The sequence below is a fragment of the Ursus americanus genome, chromosome 19, assembly GCF_024610735.1.
Source record: "Ursus americanus isolate L20-20 chromosome 19, mUrsAme1.1.p, whole genome shotgun sequence".
NCBI lineage: Eukaryota > Metazoa > Chordata > Mammalia > Carnivora > Ursidae > Ursus > Ursus americanus.
The window spans coordinates 24,032,661-24,049,880 of record NC_142145.1 but is presented as its reverse complement, the minus strand read 5'-3'; the positions used below and the strand labels follow the sequence as shown (position 1 = coordinate 24,049,880).

Here is a 17,220-nt window from a genome sequence, read left to right as displayed (position 1 = left end):
CCACTTTGGCATTTTGATTATTTTGAGCTGTAGGCATCCGAAAAACACCAAATGCAGGGTAAGGCTTTCCCTGAACTCCCTTTAGCTGCCTAAAGACAGCTCCTCCAAAAGGAACTTCATTACCGTAAATCCCCTCCCCTGAGAGTTTTACCAACCAGGTGACTCATCACAGGAAGAAAGACTAGAAGTGGACACCACACCCAGACACACAGTCACAAACTATCACACATCCCATCCGTTCTTCTAAGGGTTCATTCCTCTTTCCTAAAAACCAGTAACTCACCCCTAAGAGGCCTACATCCCCCCCGCCCCGTCCCCATTAGGATGTTATTTAAGTCTGAATTCTACGCCACCTCCCTGGGTGTCTCCCATGTGTACATGGGGTACCCGTTAATAAACTTTTGTTCTCTCCTATTAATCTGTCTTCTATTACAAGGGTCTCAGCTAAGAACTCAGAAGGGTGGAGGGCGATTATTTCCCCCCCCCCGCCAAACCACCTGCCCTCTTTAGGGACTGCCAGCCCGCACTCTTGGCAGCAAGGCCTGTTTACTCACACCACAGCCACCACCCTTTAATCAAACTTTCTGGTCCCTGCCAACTGATGCGACAAAATAGTTTTTCAGCACAGTTTTAGTTTGCTTTTTTTTTCACTGTGAAAGAGGCCATTACCTGTTCTTATCCTTTGCCTATTTTCTATTAATTTATAGGAAATAAATTTGATTTTTCAAAGCTCCTAGGATAGACCACAAAGTCGTAAAACAAGCTCAATTCAGGACCACTATGAACCCTTCTAAAACAACAATGTGAATAAAGCCTATAAGATTCTCAGGAAAGACTGAACCGAATATTAACGAGCAAAACCAAGACAGCCAACTGAGCACAAGGTGCAATGCCTCCCCTGCTGCTTTTCCTCACCAAACTCTAGAAATCATGCAAAAAAATTTTTTGCTTAATTGTCAGTAATTCCACAGCCATGCTCAGAAATTCAGGAGACCAGAAGTTGTGAGGAATCCCCATAAACTGGAGAGCAGCTGAAGATGGACTGAGAAGGGAAAATGGCATTCCAAGGCACGCACGAGAGCCTTCAGTCAAGGGCAGCGAGAGTGCAAACAGCAACTCCAGTCCAGAAGCAGAAGGCCAGGAAAAAAGCCAGAGCCCAGGGGCGACTGACAGGTATGACTAGGACCCCCTGCCCTGTCACCCTTGCCCGAGCCCTCACTCCCCTAGGCAGCAACAATAAGGTACCATCTGCTGAGCACAGTGAAAGCAGTGCCAAAGGCAGCTGGAATGCCCAGGAGGGAAAAGTGCAGCCAAGCAAGGTAACTAAGCCACTTAGGTACCGTTGCCAGAAAGTTCCACCTGCTCCCTACCCTCACAGAAAGCAAAGTAGGAAACTGAGGCCCAATGGCAACTTCTCTGCAATGATTCATGCCAAGGATTCCAAACACAAATACAGACACACACACACACACACACACACAACTAGTGTGCACACACACTCCACCTGAACACAATTTATTTGGAACTCCCAAGACCTTTATCAATGAAACTCAGAATAAAATGGAACTTGAAAAACCCACCATCCAATCACCTTACCTCCTAAGAGCCCTGTTGCTTTTCCCCCTGGCTGTGCATGGGACTTCCTTGGCTTTCAGCTCTTCTTCCTCTCAATTTGTCACTGAGCCTGTCTCCTGGTTTCATTAGTGGCTTCCATGACAGGACTTTCAAATCTCTCTTATTCCCAACCTCCCACCAGAATGCCAGTTCTGTCTAGATCCCTAAAATACTTAAGATTGTTTTTAACTCAAGGAGAATATATAAACATATAATTATATATATAATCAGTAATTTTGTGGATAATAATGCTTCTTACATAAGTCTAGACTAGAAATGAGAAGTGTGCCATTGCTGATGCTTTCAGTAATAAACCTTTCAAAGGACCTATCTTTAATGCAGTGTAGTCAAGAACTTGATCTTGACACATAAAAAACTGATACCATCCTCCTTCCCAAAACCATTTTCCCCTCTCAACTTCCCACTGTCCTCCTAAAGTTCCCACTATGTAAGCACTACCTTGAAACTTTCTGTAGTATATATGCCCTGCCTCCTGAGGTAGATTACTTCTGTGAGACATAAATCAGGCTTTATTTATGTCTCTTCCCTGTCCCTAATTAACTTCCAGCACACTGCTAAAGAGAAATTACTCAAAAAAACAAAAAACAACTTGTTGAAACAGCCACGGTCCCACATCTAATAAATAAATGAAAACATATTCAGTATAAATCAGGAATAAAATATGCTAGTTAAAACATTAAGGTATCACTTTTACTCATCATATTAGCAAAGGTTAAAAGAAAACAACTGTGAAAGCGTGAGGGCAATAAGGAAACAGGACCCCCATGAGTGTGTAGATATTTGACAATATCAAAATTTTAACTGCGTATACTCTTTGTGCCAAGGGTTTCATTTTTAGAAATTTATCTCACGGGTAAACCCATACCAGTTGACAAGTTCTATGCATAAAGATGTCAACACATTGTTTGGAACAGCAAAGACATAAAATAACCCAGATGACGGTCATGACTGCAGTACGGAATAAGCACAGAAGGGAATACTGCGTAACTGTGGAAAAGAATTGAGGCACACCTTACGTGCTGGTGTGTAAAGATATCCTAAATACCTCAAGGAAAAACAAAAAACAGCTCATACAGTAAGACCCTATTTATTTAAATACACATGTTCATTCCTACATGTGCCCAAGTCACTTCTGAAAGGGGACGTAAGCAATGGTCCAAGAATGGTTACCTCTGAAGAACCGGACTAGAAATCTGGAGGGAAGGGACTTTTCACTTTATGTCCTCTTGTACCGCCTGATTTTTTTTTTAACTATTACACATTATAATTTAAATTTAAAAAAATAGTTAAATGCATTGTTCTCTGTGCCTGCTCTCCTTCAGGATCTGAATGTGCTTCCAGCTGCTGCTTTCAACTCTGTGTGAGAGCTGTCCCAGAACTAACACTTCATCTCGACTTCTCAGTCAAAACCCAAGCATAAATCTTTACTTACTAGACATTTCAATCTGATGTCTTGCAGTTATCATAAATTTAAAAACAGAATCTAAATTTGCCCCCCAAAGGAACAACCCTTCACGATTTCTATCAATCAGCACTCTTGACTCAAGTGATGTCACGTAAGCAAACACTTGCTCCCCAGACACCTTTCACACACTTGCTATAAGTGCTGGCTGTTATGATGGGTACTGAAGATGCGAAAATGAATAAAATCAAGTCCCTGCCATTAATGAACTCAAAGCCAAGCAGGCCAATAAATGATTATAACATGGGGTAAGTATTACCAGAGAGTTCTCTATACACAAGCAGCTCTGGAAAGACAGACACATCTGAGGGAGAGGAAACAGTATGTGCAATGGTGCTGCTTCTCAGCCAATTTATTTCTATGTTCTATTATATGCCAAGAACTAGTCTAAGTTCTTTACAATCACCGACTTATTTAGTCCTTGTTAACAACTCTAAGAGGTGAACACAATTTTCTCATTTTATAGATGAGGAAACTAAGGCACAGACAGATTAAATAACTTGCCAACATCCCAGAGATAACAAGTGACAAAGCCAGGATTTGTACCCAAGCTCATGTGCCCATAAATCTAATTCACCCATTCCAATCCAGTCCCTGGTCTTCCCTTTACCAGAGAGACTCTCCAAAGACATCAAGTCCTGTGGGGAGATGGAAAATACAGCAATGCAGTCAATAATATTTTAAGAACTTTGTATGGCAGGGCGCCTGGGTGGCTCAGTCAGTGAAGCGTCTGCCTCCGGCTCAGGTCATGATCCCAGGGTCCTGGGATCGAGCCCCACGTCAAGCTCCCTGCTTAGCGGGGAGTCTGCCTCTCCTTCTCCCTCTGCCCCTCCCCCTGTCGCGCTTGCTCTCTCTCAAATAAATCAATAAAATCTAAAAAAAAAAAAAAAAACCAACAACTTTATATGGCCACAGATGACTACCCTTAGCATGGCAAGAATTTCGTAACATATATAATTGTCAAATTACTATACACCTGAAAGTCATGTATTGTATGTTCTCTACTCCTCAATAAAAAATTTTAAAAAGTCCCGTGGGTTATTCGACAGCATCCACAATTCTACATATCATCTTCTAAATCCACCTCTTCCTTTATATTCCCGCTGCCTCCGTGCGAGGCCAGGCTCCTGCAATCCCATACGACCCAGTGCACCAGTATCCGGAGTTCTCTGCCTCCCACCTCTTCGCCTGCATTCACTCTGCACACTCCACTCCTGCATTAATGCTTCACAGGACATTCCGTCCAACACTGCGATTCAGACCAAAGGTTCTGGTGTGAGCCAGACCCTAAGTAAGTCCGTGCAGAGTGAGGATGAATCTCCTTTCATGATGTAAAAACACCACTGTGTAACGGAAAAACGGTACTTAAGACTCCTAAGATTTTCTGAGGATGAAGCAGGACAAGGCAGCACGCAAAGCACTCAGGAGGGGACCGGGCAGAGCATGCCTAGCCAAGTGAAAGGTCGGTTATAATAGATAGTTAATGCCAGCAAAATTACCACTTCCATCACTTCACTCACGAGCCCAAAAATATTCAATGATTCCTTATCACCTGAAAAAGAGAATACAGTACTGACATTCAAGACCCTCCAGTCTGAAAGCTCACTTTCCAACTATTTCCAACTACCCTCCAAACCAGTGGTTCCCAAACTTAAACATACATAAAAACACCTGAGAAGCACGTGGTTAAAAATGCAAATGCCTGGGGGCACCTGGGCGGCTCAGTCAGTTGAGCCTCTGACTCTTGATTTCAGATCAGGTCATAATCTCAGGGTCATGGGATCAAGCCCCGTGTCAGGCTCTGAGCTCAGCAAGGAGTTGGCTTGAGATTCTCCCTCTCCCTCTACCTTTCCCCACCCCCATGCTCGCACACGCTCTCTCTTAAATAAATAAATCTTAAAAAAAAGAAAAAAGCAAATGCCTGGGCCCCAAAGATTCAGAATGTTGGGCTGGGGCCCAGGCATCTGCATTTTCTAAAAAGCATTCATACTGATTTGGATACAAGTAGTCTGTAACCTCAGTTTGCAAGTGTCCTAACAGGAGAGACAAGCAGTCTTCTCAACATCTAGCAGGCTCCTCCACACCTCTGTTCCTGCCATTCACGCCTGCCTCCCACTACCACATCTGATCCGCAGCCCTTTCCGCCCTACTCACTAAGCACAGAGAGAGCTCTTTCCTCTGTAATCCTAAAGCACTCTATCTTCACCACTCATCTGGACTTCAGCGATCCTCGCAGTAATACCTGGTTTGCTGTCTGACTCTCATACTGCTATTGAACTTTTCACGTCAGTTATTTCCCCAAGTCAATTTTACCATCATGGACATAAGCAATACCTTCAACAGGAAATGATATGCTCAATATTTTATATTTAATTTAGGAAATATTTGATATATACATAAAATTAAATCTCTTTTATGTGTACTGACTTGCTGTCTCCTGATTCAATGTGCTTTAAATGGAAAATAAACATTGGTGGATCAGATCCATAACCAATTCTGTTCTAACACCCTCAAAATATGCAAATGACACCCTAGTGTACGTTGTCCCAACTTAGGTTGAGAAACCATTAATCATAACCTATATTCCAGAACTGCCTGCTTCCTGAGAAAGGAAAAAACAAAACAAAACAAAACAAAACAAAAAAACACATGCCCCTCATTTGTACTTGAGACTTTAAGGCAAAACCTCAGTTCAAACAGGAGACTAGAGAATTAGTGGGCAACGGTCACTAGCCAAAGGACATATTAAACGCACAGGTGCCATTAGTCCTCCAAGTAATGGAACATTCTCCGAAAGGTTACTATGTTCCAAGGGCTATATTAAGTATCCTGGGGTATTCCACTCCAGCACAATGGGAGTAATGAGAATAAAAAGATTAAGCTTACGAAGATGAGAAGAGGCGTGGAAGATGGAACGGTGACAGGGGTAGTAACTGAACCGCAGAGCTGAGGAAGCCCCGATGTAAGTGCCCGCTAAAGGGCACCCGAACAAGAGGCAAGCCAATCCAACCCATGGAACCCCAGGAAGGCCAAAGAGCCGGAGAAAAGCATCATGAAGACAGGAGCAAGGTGCAGCGCTAAATAAAGTAAGTGGGTCCCCGCCAACCCCATGCCCCATGGGAGACCACGTGTGTGCTCTCTGAAGAAATGTGACTGGAGACACTCTGGACTCCAAAGCCCAGGTTGGGAGGGTAAAGAGGAGAGGGATGAAAACAGGAGGATGAAGTTCAAGTGTGCTTGCTACAGGCACGCAGCGGGCTTCCCTGCCTCCAAGGCAGGGGACTGGACGAGTCTTCTCAAGAGAAGCTGAAGGGGCACCCAGGAAAAAGTTAACAGACATTTGGGATCCCCCTCATTTCAAAAGCTGGCCTGCCACCCCCAGCAAGGCCCACCACTCAACAAAATCCACTCACATGAATAGCTTCCAGTCTTAAGTACAAGGGAACAAGGGAACAATCAAAAATGATTAGACTTGTGAGCAAAACCTCCAACACAAAATACAGAAACCAAAATAAACCAAAGAAAGGAATTCTCAGGAATTCTCACAAATTCCAAAGAGGATTCTCAGAAAAAATTAAAAACTAAGACAGCCTCAGAGAGGTAAAACAGTAACAATAATAAATGCACACATTTAGTCAGCAGCTACTCGTCCCCAGGCACTATCCAATCCTTGACACGGATTAACTCATCTATACCTGAGGTCGTATCTCCATTTTCTCATTGTGTAGATCATCGGTTAGCAAATTACAACCTAAGGGGCCAAATCTAGCCGGCTGCCCAAAGAATGATTTTTACATTTTTAAACGATTGGGGAAAAAAAAAAATGTTGTGACATGTGGAAATCACATGAAATTAAAATGTCAGTGTCCATAATTAAAGTTTTAGTGGAACACAGCTATGCTCAATTGTTCCCATATTGCCCGTGGCTGCTTTTGTGATACAACGGCACAGACGAGTCGTTCCTGCAGAGACCAGATGTGATGTTCTCATCCTTTTAAGCTGCTGCTCGCCACACTACAAATCTCAATGACGCAGAGAGAAGGCAGCATTTCAAGTGTCTTGCACATTGCAACACTTATTACCAGTGGATATCTGTCATGTGGAAACAAGAAAGAAGTAGACTTTGATGTCACGCTTTTAGCAGAGCGTAGGTCATTTTTTAAAAATCTGATGAAAGGTCAAAGCGTCGCGTCTGTTATGTAACAGCATGGTACTTGTACCAGAATACCATACAGGAGGATACTGCCAACCAAGCACTCATCGCAACAGACGGACGGGCCCGACCATGGAGCACTCCCAGTTCACGAGAGCAATGGACAGGAGAGCTAGCAAATCTCAAACACGACGTTTCATCACAGCACAGTGTCTTCCCAATGACAAAGAATAAAAACTAGGCCGCAACCAAAGTAAGGTTCCAAAGGGCTCATGTGTTAACCAAACAAGAAAAGTCATGGACCAGTCAGGAGTTAAACTAAATCGTGTTTGATTAGAGCAGCCAAAGAAATGTGTCCAGAAAAAAGAAACATCTTTCAGACCTGTCTTTCAGTGAAAACAGCTGTTCAGAGAACAGTCTGTATGGAACCATTACAGCTATGAATATTTTCCCAAAAAGTGGAGAAAAATACTAATTCAGTTCAACCTGAAGTGGAATCTGCTAAGATGTATAATAACCGATGATGGTAAAAATACGTGTGAAGCAGAAGAAACTTAGATGGACAAATTTACAAACCCTGTGAAAATGCAAGGTGTTTAAGACCTACTTGTTACTCACTGCATGATCAGTGAGCAGGGAGGCGGCATAAGATATCTGAATCCACCACCTGTTATTGAACCAGTTACAACGGTTAGCTTCATTACTTTCATGAACTTAACCATCATCATTTCCATGACAATTCTGTCAGAAACAGCAGCTGAATATCCTGATCTATCCCACCACACGATACCATGGCTTAGCCAGGGTATAGTTTTATGGAAATTTTTCGAGCTCAGAGAACAAAATTTGTCTGAAGAACCTCCCTCGGCCACTATTATTGAACACTGAATGGCTTTGAAAATACATTTTTGCTGCAGATTTGCTAATATTTCTCAATGAATTCAATCTAAAATTAGAAGGCCAATAGCGTTTCCATGCAAAACCTACACTGAGACAGTCATTTCGAGGACAACTGACACTGAATCACAAGTGATGTCGAGCTGCTTTACACACTTCGCATGCTGTAAAAACTTAAGATGAGATGCGAGATCTCCAATGCCACACAAATATGTAATAGACATATTTTCCAAAATAAAACTACAGTTCCAGCACTTTTCAGACCTCGATACAAGTTCCACATTTCAAAAACCATTTAACTGTAAAACATGAAGCTTCTACCTAACCCTCAGTTGGAAGTGATTAGTGGGCAATACGATGATTTGCTAAAATGTAATTATCAGAAAAGAATCTAGCACAATTCTATAGATGCCTTCCAAGCAATAAACATGCTCCACTAAAAACATGTTCATGGACTGATCAGTATTTGGAGGTACCATGTAAAAAGATACTTTCAAAGATGAAATACAAAAATCTCATTACAAGCCAATGTTAAATATGAACATTTGTGATGAATTTTGATGACTGAGGTTTAAAGTTAGTATACCCTATTAGGTAAAATGTTATCCCCTCTCCTCCAAAAAGAGATTTCATTCTTCATTTAGCAAACCTTATTACAAAAAAACCTATTCTCAACCATTATTCATATCGTATTTTGAATTTCATTAGTAAAAAACTCGTGGAAATTTTTTCTCTCCCATTACATAAGTACCTGTATAATATTTTTCGTTTTGCCTCCTGGACCACAAAGCTAAAATACTTGCACAAATATCTGCCAACTTTTGGCCTAGACAGAATAAACTGAGGCAAAGAAAGATTAAGGGACTTGCTCCAGACTATAGAGTCAGAAAGTGGCACACCAGGTTTCAGACGTAGGCAGGCTGGGTGCGGAAACCACTATACCACATTGCTTCCCTGAACCAAGAACAAGATGTCATAAAAAAGGAAATAGTCAAAGGACAGGAAAAGATACTTGAAAAGTTGTTTAAAAAACTGGACAGAGAGAAGATAAGGTCGAAGAAACTCCCATAATAAAGAACAAGAGACAAACAGATGGAAAACAGGAAATGGAAGCTTAGAAGACCCACTTAGATAGAAGGTCTTAATATATTAGTAACAGGAGCTCCAAAAAGCAAGCACAAACCAAACAGAGGGGTGTTAACTCAAGACACTATTGAGCTAAGTGTGAAGTGTCTGAGATTTTTATCCTACGTTCACACTAACAAAGACAGGAAGCCTCTGGGACTGGGACCAAACAATTCAGTGCTCACAGCAACAGCAGTAGCCACAGCAACATCTTGCATCAGTTTCCTGGGCCCCAAGCCCCACAGGCCTTTCAAAGTGTTTGGTAAAAATTAGTAATATGTTCATGAAAAAAATAGGCAGATGGGGGTGGGGAGCTGGGAAACCAGGTAAATTACTCAGCTCAGCAGTGAGCAGTATTTATGTACTCCTAGCAACACGGAGCACTAAGTTAGCCAAGAATTATGTATCTCTACTGGAAGGGCTGGAAGAGAGGGGAGGAAGAGGAAGAGCACCTCGACTACCATAACAAGGAGTCAATAGGTGTCATCCACGACTGATAAATCCAAAAATAGCCATTTAGCCATATTACTTACAAACACAGTTAAGGGTAGTTGTCTCTGGGAACCAGACTACAAAGGATAGGGAAGGCAGGGTATGGCTCGTTTTTTATAATATATCTTCTAATACTACTTATCCTTTCTAAAACACAAGCATTACTTTAAGGGGAAAATTAACTCTTAAATAAATTAGAGAGAATGTGCTTTACTATTCACTACCACAATCACTGATTCATATAAACAACTCAATGTGCAAATACCAAAGAATAGTGCAGGACTGAAAACACAAACTAGCATCACCCAAGCTCCATCCCATTACAGTTACGCAAGCACGAGGGATCTGTCATTACTTCCTGAGCAGCCACTATGTGGCCAGCACGACGTAAGTGCCAAGACTGCAAATGTGAAGAATGGAATTTACAGTTGAGTAAGAGATACAGCTAAATCAACGTGAAATTATGATATAGCAACTATTCAAGACTCTGAAAGCTTCCCGGATGTCATACCTTTTAAAAGCTAAGACCTGAAGGATAAGAAGGATTGGCCTACTTGGGTGTGGGGTTCAGAAAATTGTCCAAGCAAAAAGAATACCATATATAAAGGCCTAGACTGAAGACAAAAACAGGCAAGGGCCCATTCAAGGAACTGAAAGAAGTTCGACATGGCTGGAGTAGGGAGGGAATCAGAGTGGAAGCAAAAAAAGGCCAGAGAGCAAGCTGATGCTTGATGCTTTACAATAGGAAGACTTCCTCATGGGCTTCTACTTTGTCCACTGCAACCATAAGATCACACACTACCCTGAGGCTTGTAGATCAGTGAACTCTTCTGCTATACGCTGATGATATTCAAAATATCTATGTCCAGTCCAGAACGTTCGTGAGGGTGCCAGACCATTTATCTAACTGCATGCCATGCCTCACCATCTGGGACCCAGAAATCAAGGACCACACCCCATGGATGACAGAGTAAGAAACTGGGTCCCCAATGACAGTAGAGCCACCATGCCAGCCGTGAATTGTCTACCTCTGGACTTTCACACCAGAAACAAACATGTTTAAGCTATTATTCAATCAAGTCTCTGTTACCCAGAGCCAAACCTAATCTTAACTGATGCAGGAGGCTTTAAAAGTGTTCTACAGTGGGGCGCCTGGGTGGCTCAGTCGGTTAAGGTCTGACTCTTGGTTTCAGCGCAGGTCATGATCTCAGGGTCATGAGACAGAGCCCCTGAGTTGGGCTCCGCACTCAGCAGGGAGTCTGCTTAAGATTCTCTTCTACCCCTCCCTCTGCTCCCGTGCGTGCACGTTTTCACTCTCTAAAATAAATGAATAAATCTTACAAAAAAAAAAAAAAAGTCTTCTAAGGTGAAGGGTTGCAAGAGATATCCTGAAGGAATTGTTAAGATTCAGTGACTGAATCAATCTAAAAAAGAAATTATCAGTCATATGACATACAAAATGTATATTGTTTAATTCTCCCAATGTCCTTATTGGAGAATTAACAGCCACTTTTAGTATCTGCATTTTTTTAAGATTTATTTTAGAGTGTGGTGTGAGCCAGCTGAGGGAGGGACAGACGGGGAGGAAGAGGGAAAGAATCCCAAGCAGACTCCACACTGAGCCCTGAGCCCAACATGGGGCTCGATCTGACGACCCTGAGATCATGACCTGAGCTGAAACCAAGAGCTGGACACTTAACTAAACGAGCCACCCAGGCATCCTTGCACGGTTTGTAAGTTGAGATATAACTGACACGTAGCATTATGTTAGTTTCTGGTGTACAACATAATGTTCCATACGTGTATATTGCAAAATGATCACAATTAAGTCTAGTTAACATCCATCACCATACGTTACTACAATTTTTTCTTATGATGAAAACTTAAAAGATCTGCTGTTAGCAACTTTCAAATATACAGTAATTATTAACTATAGTCGCCATGCTGCACATTATACCCCCATGACTTATAACTAGAAGTTTACACCATTTGACCACCTTTACCCATTTTGTCCACACACCCGGCCCCACCCCAACCCCACAACCCTGGCCTGGTGTCTGCATATTTAAAGAATATGATAAAAATTAGAGAAGATCAAAAAGTACCAACCAAACTTGCTTAAAGGAATGAAAAAAGAACAAAACATTTTAGTAAATAAGACTATTTGTAAAGTTGTTCTCAACCTTACTAGGTTAGGTTATTTTGACTAGAAGTAAGTTAACAGATGGATAACTTACACACTGTTTACGTGTAGTTTTTAAGAAGGTCAGAGTATTCACGAAGAACCTTCCAAGGGGAAACAAGGTGAAAGGTGGGAGCAGAGAGTGAACAATTCCCCTTACACATAACTGAGAAGTGGTACGCTGAAACACACCACCATCAGAGCCAGGACCTTCACACCCGGACACTGTCAAGAGCTTGAGAGCTAAGGTGAAATGTGGAACCCCCTCAGGAAGCAGGATACCAGACTAGAGGGCTTTCTGAAGTCCCCTCTACCTCCACCACTCAGTCTTCTCTCAGTCCTGGGCAAGAAAGAATAGCCATAGCCATCTGGCCCCTCACCTGTTCAGGCTCACAGCCCTTTTCAACCAACCAGGTCACAGAAAGAAAAGTTGAGAAGGGGCCTCAAGCCCAAGTCTGTCAGGAGCTCATTCTTCCTGCACATTTTCTGTTAAGAGTCTTCCTGGGGGTGTCTGAGTGGCTCAGTCAGTTAAGCATCCGCCTCTTGATTTTGGCTCAGGTTGTGATCTCAAGGTCGTGAGACTGAGCCCCGCATCAGGCTCTGCACTGCGCTTGGAGCCTGCTTGAGATTCTCTCTCCCTGTCCCACTGCCCCTTCCCACAACTCCCTCTCTGCAAAAAAAAAAAAAAAAAAAAAAAAAAAAAAGTCTTCCTGTTCAACTGGGGGTGCCTCAATCACCCACTGGGACAGAGAGACTTCTCACTGGGAGTGCAGGAACCATCACTGCCCAGACTGTCCTATGATTTCAACTAGCCGCTGAGCATTGCATACACTCTGATTACAAGTATACAATACTTAAAAAACATGAATATAAAGAGACCAAAACTAAATACAGAAAGACTTACATGTTGTCACATTGCTTTTATGCTTAATCACTTTTAAAGGTCTCATTTTACCAAAAGCTACACTGCAAGCACACAGGTACTTCCCATATGTTTATTATAGTCACAGAAAGGAAAATGAGTGGTCCTCTCTTATCACTAACCATTCCCATTACCTGAAAGATGACACACTGAATTTGTAGCAGCAAAGGAAGTCACCTCACCTAGTAAATCTCAGCAAAATGTCCCAAAACACACTATGGTAGGCAGAATAATAGCCCCCAAAGAGATTCACATCCTCATCTATGGAATCTGTGATTGTTATCTTACCTGGCAGAGGGGACTATGCAGCTATAATTAAGTTAAGGACCTTGAGATGGGGGAAATTCTCCTGAATTATCCAGGTAGGCCTGATCTAATCACATGGGTCCTTAACCTTTCCCAGCTGTGATCAGAGACCTACTACAGCATGGACGACGAGATGCAATATTGCTGGCTACGCAGATGTAGCACGAGGACTGCACGCCAAGGAATAGGGGTGGCCTCTAGAAGCTGGAAGAGCCAAGGAAGAGATTCTCCCCTAGAAACCTCCAGAAAAGAACACAGCTTTGCTGACACACTGATTTTAGCCCAGTAAGACCATTTTGGACTTCAAAATACAGAACTTTAAAATAATTTGTGTTAAGACATTAAATTTGTGGTAACTTGTTACAGTAGGCATAGAAAACTAATACACATGGGGCGCCTGGGTGGCTCAGTCGGTCAAGCATCAGACTCTTGCTTTCGGCTCAGGTCATGGTTTCAGGGTCTTGGGATCAAGGCCCACTTGGGGCTCTGCACTCAGCGCCAAATCTGTTTGTCCCTCTCCCGCCCCCTCTGTCACGTCCTCCCCCCACTTTGTGCTCACTCTAAAATAAATAAAATCTTAGAAAAAAAAAGGTAACTAATATACAGTAAACAACTTCTAACAATGTGAAAGTATCTACAAAAGTGTAATCAAATTGCCCAAATATTTAGAGCAATGAGACATAAGTTATTTCTGCATGTATATTTCACTTTTCTAAAATGTGCACGTGTTGTACTTCACTTCTATTTTTCTCCTGCTCTCATGAAAACTCTACCAATTAAAATGCCAAAGTGACAATTCTTTGAACTTTTTGTAGAAGGATGAACCATATCAACCAAGAAAATGAAAGAGGGTAACAAAAGCAACTGGAAAAAATCAGGAAACAACTATACCATGTTTTTTAGAAAGTCAAACATCAAAGTGTTTGCACTGTGTAATTCCCTTGTATCAAATGGATGCTACATTTTAAAAAATAAGTCCTTCTAAATATTGACATTAAGAGCTTACTATTAATTTTTTTTAGATGTGATAATGGTAATGTGGGCATATTAAAAAGAGTGACTCAACCTTCTACAGATTTACACTCAAATATTTACAAATGAAATGGTATGCCTATGATCTGCTTTAAAATAGCTGGGAGTGGGGACAGGAACGGATAAGGGAGTAGATGAAAATAAATTAGCATGAGTTACTAATTGTTGAAGCTGGGTAACGGGTACATGGGGGGATATTAAATTATTTCAATGTTTAAACTTTTCTGTATTTAAAAGTTACAAAAACAAAGTCCTTGGACGCTATCATAATAATACAGACTCAATATATTTAACAGTTGAATCTCTTTCCTGTGACATTGCCCCCTCAATTCTCTGCCACTCAAGCCACCTGCAATTTATAGTTTAATCAATTATTCTTTAATCCCCAACTCATTTTACCCTATTATCCTTAATTAAGGATAATTTCAGCAAGTCACTTAATCTATAAGAGCCTGGTTCTTCAACTCCAGTATGGAAATATTTATACTTGGCCACTCCGAGTTGCCAAGAGAATTATCTAAGATAAAAATTACAAAGCAGAATAATCATTCTAGAAATCTATATATTCACAAATTTCATGCTCAGCAGCAACCATTCCCCTATTCCTATAGATCTCTTCCCTACCACCTCCAGTTCTTTCTTGCGCTACCCACCCATAAAACCAAAGGCCTGGGTTCCTCCGTAAGACCACACTCCCCTCCACGGCCTCCATCCTCCATGTTTTCACAGCAGCTTCTCTCTACACACCCCTCCCTCCAACCTCCTCTCTCCCCTTTCAGAGGTCCCACTCCATCTACACCCCTACTCCGTCCATTCTGTGTACCCCACTGCCGGCCCTATCACAATCACCCCATTACTCCTCTACCCCAGTTCAGTACTTTCTGCTGTCAGCTTTATGACCCCACTACTGCCACCAGCTCTCCAACACCTGGGCTAACTTCCCACCCTTTCGGTTAAAACGCAATTGCTAGTTGCCAGGAAGTGGGAAAGGGGGAAATAAAGAGTGTTAATGTGTCCAAGTTTCTTTTTAGAGTGAAAAAAAGGTTCTGGAATTAGATAGTTGCACAACCCTGTGAATATACTTAAAAAAAACAACAACACTGAGTTATACTTTAATTGTACCTTTAAAGGGTGAATTTTATGGTATGTGAACTACTTCTCCATAACAATGTATACGTACAAACAAAACAAAACACTATTGCTCACCCTACCCATTACACGCCCATTTTTCAGACCAACATCGCCCCATCTCCCGAAGCATCTATCTACCCGCTCTTTGGTAACCCCCCAACTCTTAACACTAGACTCGGACAGAGGTCCCTCTCACTCCTAACACACTCCCTCATCCTCTAAGTGCCACTGTGCCCTGGAAGGGGGCGGGGGGAAGATGCGGGCAGCTCTCGGGACCCAGGCACAGCCCCTCCAGGGTGGCCCAGGCCCCCAGTGGCAGGAAAGGACCCTCTCCCCCGTCCCGGCGGAGCAGTCCCGCCGACAGGAGGGTGAGGGTGTCCGCAAACCCGCTCGGACTAGGGGCTGGGGGCCCCGCCGGGCTTCCAGGGCCGGGGGCGGCGCCACAGCCCACCTGTCTCAGCCGGAGGGCAGATTCGCTTCCACCTCCACGGACACACGAGCGGGTGGCACAGGGGGATCGGAAGAAGCCGCCGTCGCCGCCGCAGCCAGGGTGGCGCACGCCGGCTCAGGCCTCCATGTTTCCACGTCTCTGCGGCTCCGGCTCCAGCTCCGGCTGCGGCTCGGCTCCGGCTCGGCTCCGGCTCGGCTCCCGCCCCGGCCGCGTCCGTGCGGAGGCCGGGAGGCGGGGAGAGAAGAGGGAAGCGGCCGAGAACGCGGCTGGGGACCGAACGGCCGGGCGCGCTCCGGACGACGGTCACGTGGCGCGCGGCGCGCAGACTTCTGGGAAATGTAGTCCTTCAAACGTTAGGCGTTTCTCCACCCTCCTAGCGCGTCCAGGGCAACGGCAAAGCCACGTGGCAAATTCAAGAAGCGGCTAAACCCTCTTACCGATCGATCGCTGGATGGCTCACCCCACACCAGTGGTTCTGGTGGCTTAGCTTTGTTAAGGCCTCTGTTTATTCCAACTGAATAACCATCCCAAAGTCAAGCAGTTCCTTGCGGAGTTCTGAAGACTTGGAAATAGGAAAATAATTTTTTTTTGTTTTTTTGTTTTTATTTTTTATCTTTATCTTTATTCTTTTTTTGTTTTTATTTTTTATCTTTATCTTTATTCTTTTCAAACCCTTGTGTCGAGAGCTGACTTTCTGAAAGTAATTTTTAATGGAGGCAGGTAGTAGGTCTATAACTAACCGCACTGTTTATAGAAAGGGCAGGTCTCATAGGAAAGAGTATCAATATAGTGCAGTGCCCAAAGAATGGAACTTGAAGTCAAATGAGCTGAATGAAGTTACCAGACCGACATATGTCCTTGAGCTTTTCCCATCAGTTTCCTCTTCTTAAATATATACAAGGTGATGCTAATTCTTCTCACACAGGGCTATTGCCAAATCAGTAACGATAATTAACAAGTCCCATTATGGGTTTCCTATGTGCTATGCACTGTTTCTCCAAATAACACTGAGATAGGTATCACTATTACTTCCGTTTTACAGTCAGTGTGTCAAATGTACTCTGAGAATTACCATACAGATCTTCGATATACTTTTGTAGCATCTGTTGCCAATAAATTCCTGAGCTTGCAGGATTATTTCAGGAAAACATTCTAAAATACAAGGTACCTGGGAGCCTAGCCAAAAAGAGGAGGGCACTACTATGTAGCCATTGTAAAGAATACTAGGGATACACGCTCACGATCTATCCAGCGGGGAGCAGTATGTATAATATCCAATCTTCATAAATGAACTATGTTTATGTTTATTATATATGTGTATACACACACGGGGGGGAAAAGGCTAAAAGAATGTTAACAATTATAAACTTTGGGGAATGAGATCCTGTGTGATTAAATTCAGTTTTTCCCAGGGCACCTGGGTGGCTCGGCT

The 17,220-nt window shown here is 42.9% G+C and overlaps 1 protein-coding gene across 4 annotated transcripts in view; it reads right to left on the bottom strand.

Moving 5' to 3' along the window:
- The window catches only part of DYM (dymeclin), a 341,153-nt gene extending 325,060 nt beyond the window's left edge, over window positions 1–16,093 (bottom strand). For 2 of the 4 annotated variants that reach the window (XM_087869834.1, XM_045790039.2), the window contains exon 1: window positions 15,789–16,093. The gene's annotated coding sequence lies outside the window, so the exon portion shown is untranslated. The remainder of the gene's footprint in view (window positions 1–15,788) is intronic. The other 2 variants (XM_045790038.2, XM_087869835.1) reach the window with 1 other exon arrangement.
- Window positions 16,094–17,220: the final 1,127 nt, after the last annotated feature.